Raw genomic sequence first — 12,523 nt, 5'->3', positions numbered from 1 at the left:
ACTAGACACTGTCTACAGGAGGTAGGCTGTCTACGGGAGGTAGGCTGTCTACGGGAGGTAGGCTGTCTACGGGAGGTAGGCTGTCTACGGGAGGTAGGCTGTCTACGGGAGGTAGGCTGTCTACGGGAGGTAGGCTGTCTACGGGAGGTAGGCTGTCTACGGGAGGTAGGCTGTCTACGGGAGGTAGGCTGTCTACGGGAGGTAGGCTGTCTACGGGAGGTAGGCTGTCTACGGGAGGTAGGCTGTCTACGGGAGGTAGGCTGTCTACAGGAGGTAGGCTGTCTACAGGAGGTAGGCTGTCTACAGGAGGTAGGCTGTCTACGGGAGGTAGGCCTGGGTCGTGTTCATTAGGCACCAAACTAAAGAACACAGACTAGGGTGGGACTACCTGAAACCTGTCCAATAAGAAATGCTTTGTTTTCAATATTTCCGTTGCAAAACGTTTTTTTTTGCTACGTGTGTGCACTAATGAATGTGACCCAGGGGTTCAGCCAGTGTTGGTGGCTCTAGTTCTGTCTCAGCATGGGGGGGGGGACCAGGGAGACAGACACACACTAGGGGTAGAGGAAGGGTAAGGGGGGGGAGTCTAAAAATACCCTGTCCCATCCATAGCATGGAGAGAGGAGGAGGAGCCAGCTCCCCGGCCCTCTCTTTAAAAGGGAAGTGGTAATGGGAAGCAGGGTGCTCTTTGACCTCTCCAGCCCCTCCCCTTCTCCTGCCTGGTCTACATGTAAGGTCTTCAGCCCTTCCTGGGGCCGGCCCCGTGTTCAGGCCCAAATGGAACCCTATTCCCTATATAGTGCACTACTTTAGACCAAGGGAATAGAGTTCTGTTTGGGACACAGCCTTGAGTTTCCTCAAGCTGCTCCACCTATTTCAGTGTACCAGTGTTTGGTTTCATTCCAACTCTGTAATGCTGCAGTGATTTGTAAGGGGGGGGGGGGGGGGGAGTCCCACAGGGATCTGGTCAACTGTAGAGCACTATAATAGGAATAGGGTGTCATTTGGGACGCACCCCCCAGGACACAGCCCCCCCCCCCAGGACACAGCCCCCCAGGACACAGCCCCCCCAGGACACAGGCCCCCCAGGACACAGCCCCCCCAGGACACAGCCCCCCCCAGGACACAGCCCCCCAGGACACAGCCCCCCAGGACACAGCCCCCCAGGACACAGCCCCCCAGGACACAGCCCCCCAGGACACAGGCCCCCCCAGGACACAGCCCCCCCCAGGACACAGCCCCCCCCAGGACACAGCCCCCCCCCCCAGGACACAGGCCCCCCCAGGACACGGCCCCCCCCAGGACACAGGCCCCCCAGGACACAGCCCCCCCAGGACACAGCCCCCCCAGGACACAGGCCAGAGGTGGGAGATCCGAGTGGGACCTACCCTGGTTGGTTGGATGGGTGGGTGGGTGGCATGCAGAGTGGGGCGCGTCCGACTCACACTCCTGCGTGTGCCTAGTATGAAATTAGCAATCAGCCACGGACGCATTTTAGTCTCCCAGTTAAGGTACTGTACAGTGTTGAGACTCAGGCTGGGGTTTCCCAGACTGCAGTCATGGTAGAATCTGTCTGTCTGGCCAGGGAGGGAATCCCTCTGTGGAAGGATCTGTCTGTCTGGCCAGGGAGGGAACCCCTCTGTGGAAGGATCTGTCTGGCTAGGGAGGGAACCACCACTGTGGAAGGATCTGTCTGGCTAGGGAGGGAACCACCACTGTGGAAGGATCTGTCTGGCTAGGGAGGGAATCACCACTGTGGAAGGATCTGTCTGGCTAGGGAGGGAATCACCACTGTGGAAGGATCTGTCTGGCTAGGGAGGGAACTACCACTGTGGAAGGATCTGTCTGGCTAGGGAGGGAACCACCACTGTGGAAGGATCTGTCTGGCTAGGGAGGGAACCACCACTGTGGAAGGATCTGTCTGGCTAGGGAGGGAACCACCACTGTGGTCTCTCCTACCAGGTGGTGTGGAGAGGATCTGTGTCTGCATCACTACTGGTGTTCCCCAGGGCTCGGTTCTTGGCCCTCTCCTCTCCTCTCTATACTTCAAGTCACTCAGTTCTGTCAAATCCTCACATGGTCTCTCCTATCATTGCTATGTGGATGACATTCAACTACTCTTCTGGGAACGCTACTTTTTCCCCAAGGATTTTTCACAACCCCACCCCAAATCCAATGACCACCTTAAAATAGTTACATTTAGATTTTTCACAGGCAAGGATATTGCTGCTAGTAAGATTGCACCTAAATCAACCATTTATCGGATCATCAAGAACTTCAAGGAGAGAGGTTCAATTGTTGTGAAGAAGGCGTCAGGGCGCCCAAGAAAGTCCAGCAAGCGCCAGGACCATCTCCTAAAGTTGATTCAGCTGCGGGATCAGGGCACCACCAGTGCAGAGCTTGCTCAGGAATGGCAGCAGGCAGGTGTGAGTGCATCTGCACGCACAGTGAGGCGAAGACTTTTGGAGGATGGCCTGGTGTCAAGAAGGGCAGCGAGGAAGCCACTTCTCTCCAGGAAAAACATCAGGGACAGACTGATATTCTGCAAAAGGTACAGGGATTGGACTGCTGAGGACTGGGGTAAAGTATTTTCCTCTGATGAATCCCCTTTCCGATTGTTTGGGGCATCTGGAAAAAAGCTTGTCCGGAGAAGACAAGGTGAGCGCTACCATCAGTCCTGTGTCATGCCAACAGTAAAATATCCTGAGGCCATTCATGTGTGGGGTTGCTTCTCAGCCAAGGGAGTGGGCTCACTCACAATTTTGCCTAAGAACACAGCCATGAAAAAAGAATGGTACCAACACATCCTCCGAGAGCAACTTCTCCCAACCATCCAAGAACAGTTTGGTGACGACCAATGCCTTTTCCAGCATGATGGACCACCTTGCCATAAGGCAAAAGTGATAACTAAGTGGCTCTGGGAACAAAACAGACATTTTGGGTCCATGGCCAGGAAACTCCCCAGACCTTAATCCCATTGAGAACTTGTGGTCGATCCTCAAGAGGCGGGTGGACAAACAAAAACCCACAAATTCTGACAAACTCCAAGCATTGATTATGCAAGAATGGGCTGCCATAAATCAGGATGTGGCCCAGAAGTTAATTGACAGCATGCCAGGGCGGATTGCAGAGGTTTTGAAAAAGGGTCTACACTGCAAATATTGTGATGTTTCTACAACTTCATTGGAGTCCACCTGTGGAACATTCAATTGATTGGACATGATTTGGAAAGGTACACACCTGTCTAAATAAGGTCCCACAGTTGACAGTGAATGTCAGAGCAAAAACCAAGCCATGAGGTCAAAGGAATTGTCCGTAGAGCTCCGAGACAGGATTGTGTCGAGGCACAGATCTGGCGAAGGTTACCAAAACATTTCTGCGGTCCCCAAGAACACAGTGGCCTCAATCATTCTTAAATGCAAGAAGTTTGGAACCACCAAGACTTGTCCTAGAGCTGGCCGCCCAGCCAAACTGAGCAATCGGGGGAGAAGGGCCTTGGTCAGGGAGGTGATCAAGAACCCGATGTTCACTCTGAAAGAGCTCCAGAGTTCCTCTGTGGAGATGGGAGAACCTTCCAGAAGGACAACCATCTCTGCAGCACTCCACCAATCAGGCCTTTATGGTAGAGCGGCCAGACGGAAGCCACTCCTCAGTAAAAGGCACATGACAGCCTGCTTGGAGTTTGCCAAAAGGCACCTAAAGGACTCTGACCATGAGAAACAAGATTATCTGGTCTGATGAAACCAAGATTGAACTCTTTGGCCTGAATGCCAAGCGTCACGTCTGGAGGCAACCTGGCACCATCCCTATGGTGAAGCATGGTGATGGCAGCATCATGCTGTGGGGATGTTTTTCAGCGGCAGGGAGACTAGTCAGGATCGAGGGAAAGATGAAAGTAGCAAAGTACAGAGAGATCCTTGATGAAAACCTGCTCCAGAGCGCTCAGGACCTCAGACTGGGGGCGAAGGGTCACTTCCCAACAGGGCAACGACCCTAAGTACACAGCCAAGACAATGCAGGAGTGTCTTCAGACAAGTCTCTGAATGTCCTTGAGTGGCCCAGCCAGAGCCCGGACTTTAACCCGATCTAACATCTTTTGAGAGACCTGAAAATAGCTGTGCAGTGACGCTCCCCATCCAACCTGACAGAGCTTGAGAGGATCTACAGAGAAAATCAGGAGAAACTCCCCAAATACAGGTGTGCCAAGCTTGTAGCGTCATACCCAAGAAGACTCGAGGCTGTAATCACTGACAAAGGTGCTTCAACAAAGTACTGAGTAAAGGGTCTGAATACAATTTAAAAAAACAATTTAATCCATTTTAGAATAAGGCTGTAACGTAACAAAATGTGGAAGTCAAGGGGTCTGAATACTTTCCGAATGCACTGTATTTGTAGTGCGATCCTATATAGAGTGTGATCCTATATAGAGTGTGATCCTATATAGAGTGCGATTCCATACTGTGATTTTATTGTCATTTGATGTTCCAAACATATTGCTCACTATGTCTGCTGCAGAGAGACAGAGTACGAGAGAATTAGTTTTGATCAGTCATGGAAATAACACCGCTGAAAACATGTCGGCTCACTACTTAAAAAGAAGATTGAGGACAAGCTATAGGCTGAAAGATACCATAGGATGAAAAATAGTATTGATTTTTTTCCCCATCACTTATTCAAACGTGTACCAGTTTCCCACTAGGCACTTTATCATACTTGCCTAATCGCACGACATAGCCCTAATCATTAGAATCATTATAAAAAACACACGTGACATTGTGGTCAAGGCAGGTTTGTTATGGTTTACCTTCCTCAAGATTTGACAGGATATCTATATTAGGCTAGTCTAGACCTGGTATGTCAGGCCTAATTCAACCCATATTGAGGGTGTTGAGGTATTTATAAATTAAATGATAAGACTAGATGCTCATAAAACAAGCATGGTATAGGCCTGGAGCATGGATGCCTGCCTGAAGTCACTATCCAGATACAGCCTGGGCTTAACCGGTAGAACCCAAAAGCATCCCTTTCCCCACTAAAAACAGCCTCTTGTTAATGTGTCCATCTATTCTGATGCAAGTTGAGTCACTTTCTAATGCAAGGTTGGTTTCAATTCAGGAGAGATCGAGGTCTGTACACGGTCTCTATAGAAACTAGAGTTGTTGGTAGTAAAACAGCTGTCTGTTAAGACACAGAACACCCGTCAGTGTTGATTGGTCTGTGTCCTGTTGATTTACCACGCTGTGGGCAATGCTAACCCAGGAGCCTGGTCCTGAGACATGACTGTAAACTCACATGGTGTCTAAAGACATGAGTCTACAGTCATGTCTCAGGGCAAGTATGAGCATTGACCAGGAGTAGACTAGTAGCTAGCTGATTCTAAAGCAACCATGGATGTGGAGGATTAGGGCCCTATAAACCAGCCATACGGAGAACATTGACGGAATCCAAACATTGAAACGGAATTGAACAATATTCAAAAAAGTTTATCATAAGACATGAACAGAATGTGTCAGTGATTCGTATTTCCTCAAACTTTCTTATTAAATGTTTTACCCAATGTCGATCTTGTCTCATCGCTACAACTCCCCCAACGTCCTCGGGAGGCGAAGGTCGAGTCATGCATCCTCCGAAACATAACCCGCCGAACCGCGCTTCTTAACACACCGCCCGCTTAACCCGGAAGCCAGCCGCACCAATGTGTCGGAGGAAACACCGTTCACCTGACAACCGAGGTCAGCCTGCAGGCGCCCGGCCCGCCACAAGGAGTCGCTAGAGCGCAATGAACCAAGTGAAGCCCCCCCCTGGCCAAACCCTCCCCTAACCCGGACGACGCTGGGCCAATTGTGCGCCGCCCTATGGGACTCCCGGTCACGGCCCGGTTGTGATACAGCCCGGGATCAAACCCGGGTCTGTAGTGACGCCTCAAGCACTGAGATGCAGTGCCTTAGACCGCTGCGCCACTCGGGAGGACTTCCTGAACAGGCAATGAGAATTACCCATCTGTGTATGTGTCAAGTCTACCACTTTGTGTAGCCGTTAGCAAAAATGCTAATAAAAACAGTCTTCTGGTAGATGGAAAGGCTTTCCCAAAAAACCTTCTCAATTAAATGCTAACTACAAAGTAGCCTATTCTTACCTGGCAGAACGACATCATGATTATTTACCAACTCTACCATCACGTGCGCTACAAAAACACTGCTAACACCGCTAACACTGCTAAACAGCAGCCTCTTGCTAGGTGCACACTGGAATTAAAGGGTAACTACACCCCAAAATCTCTTACTGTTTTAAAGTCACCATTGGCTTCATGGTGAAATCCCTGAGCGGTTTCCATCCTCTCCGGCAACTGAGTTAGGAAGGACGCCTGTGTCTTTGTAGTGACTGGGTGTATTGATACACCATCCAAAAGTGTAATTAATAACTTCACCATGCTCAAAGGGATATTCGATGTCTGTTTATTATTTTACCCATCTACCAAGCTCCCTGGTCTTTGTGGTTGAATCTGTGTTTGAAATTCACTGCTAGACTGAAGAACCTTACAGATAATTGTATGTGTGGGGTACAGAGATGTGGTAGTCGTTCAAAAATCATGTTAAACACTATTACACACAGTGAGTCCATGCAACTTATGTGACTTGTTAAGTACATTTTTACTCCTGAACTTTTAAGCTTGCCATAACAAAGGGATTGAATACTTATTGACTCAAGACATTTCAGCTTTTCATTTCCAAACATTTGTAAACACTTCTAAAAACATAATTCCACTTTGACATTATGGGGTATTGTGTGTAGGCCAGTGACAAAAAAATCTAAATGTAATCCATTTTAAATTCAGGCTGTAATAACAAAATGTGATAAAACTAAAGTGGTGTGGAAACTTTAAGGCACTGTATTTGACAGATGCTTTGCACTAAAAAAGCCGGTCAAGTGACGCGGATGTAGCTAGTTAGCGGATGACGCTAGCAGCTCTTTGGTAGGCTAGCTAGCTAGCCAGACAATCCAAGAATAATCAACAAAACGGAATAGTTATGACATTCTAAAATACTATTTTCATATTTTAAACAAGAACGCTACACTACTTATAAACACTTTTCAAACGAGAAAGAAGTGTCAGGTTTGCTATCCGCTAGCTAGCTAGGTTTAGCATTAGCAAAAGAAAAAAGGCTTTCAACACTGACGGTGCGGCCTCTCCCTTCCCGGCAAAGCCTGCGACTCTCCTACTCAGATTGCTCCCAAGACCGAAAAGCATTTTGGGCTAACCTTTTTGACTTTTCCCACTGCTCTTATAATATTAACTTCGAAGACAGGGTAGGATATTTGTGACTGATGGGTTTGTACTCTATCCCCATTTACTTTTGTAATCCTCGCAAGCTATCTGGCGGCTAGTTTCTGGCGAGAGTTTGAGATACTCACCCTGTCTATTTTGGCCGGGATTTCTCTCCAAGGGATATCCAGACCAAACTGGGGCAGGGATTGATAATCTTTCTGAACTGCCAAAACCTTATTAGCAGGCAACTGTATTTCAGTCAGCGTTTATATTCAATTCTAGTTTTATTTCTTGAGAAAACGCCTTACTTTTTTTTCTTTTTCAGCCTCTGTGTAATGATAGCGGTACCTTCTCTTCTTCTTCGTGTGGTCTGGCAGACTAGAGGCTTTGTTGCGTATTACTGCCTTACACAGGTCGGAGTGTGAATTGCACATTTTCTTCAAATCAAATCCAATTTTATTGGTCACGTACACATGTTTAGCAGATGTTATTGCGGGTGTAGCGAAATGCTTGTGTTCCTAGCTCCAACAGTGCAGTGGTATCCCCTACACCAAAAAGGGGAATGGGAGAAAAAAAATTAATTGCACCACAATCTAACCCTACCACAGGAGGCTGCTGAGGGGAGGACGGCTCATAATAATGGCTGGAACGGAGTAAATGGAATAGCATCAAATACATGGAAATCATGTGTTTTATGTATTTGATACTGTAGTGTATTAAGATTATGTCTTTGTTAAATGTTTTTCATGAAGAAATGGAATGTTGTTTATGTTAGTATCAAAAGGGAATGTTTTAGGGTGACGCCCCAGGGGAGACTGGTGATTGGCCAGAAGAGGGAGCATCATTGTTATAAATAGGGGGGAAAACGAGGGAGAGGGCAGAACGAGCAGCCATTCTGAGGCGTCGCTCTCCGGGTGTCATGTCACCTGTCATTTATGCTGTAACCTCGTGATTTTAATAAAAGCCTCTAACACGATGCAGCATAAACGGACTCTTTGTTGACAGCAATAATGGCCACCATTCACCCGATACGACAATACCATTCTACTAATTTCGCTCCAGCCATTACCACGAACCCGTCCTCCCCAATTAAGGTGCCACCAACCTCCTGTGAACCCTACATATACACCACTATCCTCTACTCTCTTCACTGCCTCAGCATAGGAAACTTTCTTCCACACTCGAACTCTGGCAATCTCAAGCTGTCTCTCTCTTTCACAGGGCACTTCGGATCCCCAGCTGCATGGGCGCCTCCACAGTTAACACACAGCGCTTTCTCTTATCCCAACTGTACACTCCCTCTGACTATGCCCTCCTGCACATTTCTCAACATTGTGGGATCTCCCTTTTGCACAGTGCTGCAACGTGTCTGAATCCTTGGCACCTAAAGCACCGTAGCAGGTTCGGAACACAGGCCCTCACAGAACAGCAAATATAACCTAACCTGACCTTATGAGGTGGAAACTCTGTGTCAAAGCTCAACAAAACAGACAAGGTATTGCCACCGGGGCTAAATTACACCAAACGGCGGGCGTCACAAATACCAGGAATACTATTTTTCATTTGATCTACTACACTGATCACTCCTTTGAGCCGCGTCCTGCTCCTGAGAGTAAAGCACGACACGGGTTGAGCCCCGAGACGCGTGACGCAGAGCGCCCGCTACCTCTGGGCAGAGGATGCACAAAACAATCAACACAATTCCACTTCTTGACACTTTGACACTTTGTAACCGCTGCCAATTTGTTCTTCACCCGGCTTGACACAACATACACTACATGACCAAAAGTATGTGGACACCTGCTCGTACCAACATCTCATTCCAAAATCATGGGCATTAATATGGAGTTGGTCCCCCCCCTTTGCTGCTATAACAGCCTCCACTCTTCTGGGAAGGCTTTCCACTAGATGTTGGAACATTGCTGCGGGGACTTGCGTCCCATTCAGCTACAAGAGCATTAGTGAGGTCGGGCACTGATGTTGGGCGATTAGGTCTGGCTCGCAGTCGGTGTTCCAATTCATCCCAAAGGTGTTCGTTGGGGTTGAGGTCAGGGCTCTGTGCAGGCCAGTCAAGTTATTCTACACCGATCTCGACAAACCATTTCTGTATGGACCTCGCTTTGTGCACAGGGGCATTGTCATGCTGAAACAGGAAAGGGCCTTCCCCAAACTGTTGCCACAAAGTTGGAAGCACAGAATCATCTAGAATGTAATTGTACGCTGTAGCGTTAAGATTTCCCTTCACTGGAACTACGGGGCCTAGCCTGAACCATGAAAAACAGCCCCAGACCATTTCTCCTCCTCCACCAAACTTTACAGTTGGCACTATGCATTAGGGCTGGTAGCGTTCCAAACCCAGATTCGTCTGTCCGACTGCCAGATGGTGAAACGTGATTCATCACTCCAGAGAACACGTTTACACTGCTCCATAGTCCAATGGCAGCGAGCTTTACACCATTCCAGCCGATGCTTGGCGTTGCGCATGGTGATCTTAGGCTTGTGTGCGGCTGCTCAGCCATGGAAACCCATTTCATGAAGCTCTCGACGAATAGTTATTGTGCTGACGTTGCTTCCAGAGGCAGTTTGGAACTCAGTAATGAGTGTTGCAACCGAGGACAGACGATTTTTACATGCTACGCGGTTCAGCACTCGGCGGTCCCGTTCTGTGAGCTTGTGTGGCCTACCACTTCGTGGTTGCCCCTAGACGTTTCCACTTCACAATAACAGCACTTGCAGTTGACCAGGGAAGCTCTAGCAGGGCAGAAACTTGACAGGTTGACTTGTTGGAAAGGTGGCATCCTATGACAGTGCCAAGTTGAAAGTCACTGAGCCCTTCAGTATGGCCATTCTACTGCCAATGTTTGTCTGTGGAGATTGCATGGCTGTGTGCTCGATTTTATACACATGTCAGCAACGGGTGTGGCTGAAATAGCCGAATCCACTAATTTGAAAGGGTGTCCACATACTTTTGTATATATACTGTAGTGTATGAATGGGTCGGCCAAACAGCATGGATCCACTTTTTGCAAAAATCTCACTCCTAACCGTCCAAAATCATCTCTGATTTTCACATCAGGGAAGTCTCTGCCACACCTGTCACCACAGGTATCTTGAGGTACCTACCTCATCCTGGTCAGGCTCAACTTCAGAGCCATTTAGAAAGTTCTCAAGAGAGCAAGTAGATCTAAAAGTTGGTTTGTACTCAGGAGACGTTTGTTTGTTAGCGCCATTGTTTCGCGTCAACTCACTTCCTGCCAACTTCTCTCTTCCTCAGTACCTTCTCACCATCTTAAATTGGAAAGGAGAGGAGGGAAGGTGGGCGACCATTAACTCAATTCTTCTTCTTCTTCTTCATCATCATCATCATCATCATCATCTTCTTCTTCTTCTTCTTCTTCTTCTTCTTCTTCTTCTTCTTCTTCTTCTTCTTCTGTGGTTTTTATGCAACCAACTTTAGGTGCATTACCACCACCAACTGGACTGGACTGGACCAGAGACAGAAAATAAAATCCTACCCATTATTCCCGTCTCCCATCTACAGTACCGGTACCAGTACCAGTGAAAGGTTTGGACACACCTACTCATTCAAGGGTTTATCTTCATTTTTACTATTTTCTACATTGTAGAATAATAGTGAAGACATCAAAACTATGAAATAACACATATGGAATCATGTAGTAACCAAAAAAGGTGTTAAAATATATATTTTAGATTTTAGATTCTTCAAAGTAAGCGCCCTTTGCCTTGATGACAGCTTTGCACACTCTTGGCATTCTCTCAATCAGCTTATTTGGGCTGCAATCTGAGGTGCTTTTCCAACAGTCTTGAAGGAGTTCCCACATATACTGAGCACTTGTTGGCTGCTTTTCCTTCACTCTGCGGTCCAACTCATCCCAAACCATCTCAATTGGGTTGAGGTTGGGTGATTGTGGAGGCCAGGTCATCTGATGCAGCACTCCATCACTCTCCTTGGTCAAATAGCCCTTACACAGCCTGGAGGTGTGTTGGGTCATTGTCCTGTTGAAAACAAATGATAGTCCCACTAAGTGCAAACCAAATGGGATGGCGTATCGCTGCAGAATGCTGTGGTAGCCATGCTGGTTAAATGTGCCTTGAATTCTAAATAAATCACAGACAGTGTCACCAGCAAAGCACCCCCACACCATAACACCTCCTCCTCCATGCTTCATGGTGGGAACCACACATGCGGAGATCATCCGTTCACCTATTCTGTGTCTCACAAAGACACAGCGTTTGGAACCAAAAATCGCAAATTTGAACTCATCAGACAGATTTCCACCGGTCTAATGTCCATTGCTCGTGTTTCTTGGCCCAAGCAAGTATCTTCTTATTATTGGTGTCCTTTAGTAGTGGTTTCTTTCTTCCATGAAGGCCTGATTCACGCAGTCTCATCTGAACAGTTGATGTTGAGATGTGTCTGTCACTTCAACTCTGTGAAGCATTTATTTGGGCTGCAATCTGAGGTGCAGTTAACTCTAATGAACTTAACCTCTGCAGCAGAGGTAACTCTGGGTCTTCCTTTCCTGTGACGGTCCTCATGAGAGCCAGTTTCATCATAGCGCTTCATGGTTTTTGCGACTGCACTTGAAGAAACTTTTAAAGTTCTTGAAATGTATCGGATTGACTGACCCTCATGTCTTAAAGTAATGATGGACTGTAATTTCTCTTTGCTTATTTGAGCTGTTCTTGCCATTATATGGACTTGGTCTTTTACCAAATAGGGCTATCTTCTGTATACCCCCCCTACCTTGTCACAACACAACTGATTGGCTCAAACGCATCATGGCAAAGGGTGGCTATTTGAAGAATCTCAAATATATTTTGATTTGTTTAACACTTTTTTGGTTACTACATGATTCCATATGTGTTATTTCATAGTTTTGATGTCTTCACTATTATTCTACAATGTAGAAAATAGTAAAAAAATTAAGGAAAACCCTTGAATGAGTAGGTGTGTCCAAACTCTTGACTGGCACTGTACATCATTAAATACTACATCCCCTGAATATTTCCCCAGCAGTTCACTTAAGCTCTTCAACACCATTAGTCCTTAAATGTAATGTAACTATCTCTCCCTTTCCCTCCCATATTGCTGGCACTGAAATAGAATGTGTTCCTTTGTCTCTATCTCCTCATGTAAGTGATCACACCTCCCAGTCAGATGTTTTCCCACCAATTTCAATGAACTGTTGAGCCACGTGTGTCCCCACTCTCAGCCTCCCTTCTCGCTCTGCT

At 47.2% G+C, this 12,523-nt stretch overlaps 1 protein-coding gene across 3 annotated transcripts in view; it reads right to left on the bottom strand.

Annotated features, from left to right (window-relative positions):
- Window positions 1-7,646, bottom strand: part of cnot4b (CCR4-NOT transcription complex, subunit 4b) — an 86,216-nt gene extending 78,570 nt beyond the window's left edge. For 2 of the 3 annotated variants that reach the window (XM_045215459.1, XM_045215461.1), the window contains exon 1: window positions 7,414-7,646. The gene's annotated coding sequence lies outside the window, so the exon portion shown is untranslated. The remainder of the gene's footprint in view (window positions 1-7,413) is intronic. The other variant, XM_045215460.1, reaches the window with a different exon arrangement.
- Window positions 7,647-12,523: the final 4,877 nt, after the last annotated feature.

This window comes from Coregonus clupeaformis, unplaced genomic scaffold, assembly GCF_020615455.1.
Source record: "Coregonus clupeaformis isolate EN_2021a unplaced genomic scaffold, ASM2061545v1 scaf0447, whole genome shotgun sequence".
Classification (NCBI taxonomy): Eukaryota; Metazoa; Chordata; class Actinopteri; order Salmoniformes; family Salmonidae; genus Coregonus; species Coregonus clupeaformis.
The sequence above is the reverse complement of the archived record's forward strand: the minus strand, read 5'-3'. Positions and strand labels throughout refer to the sequence as shown.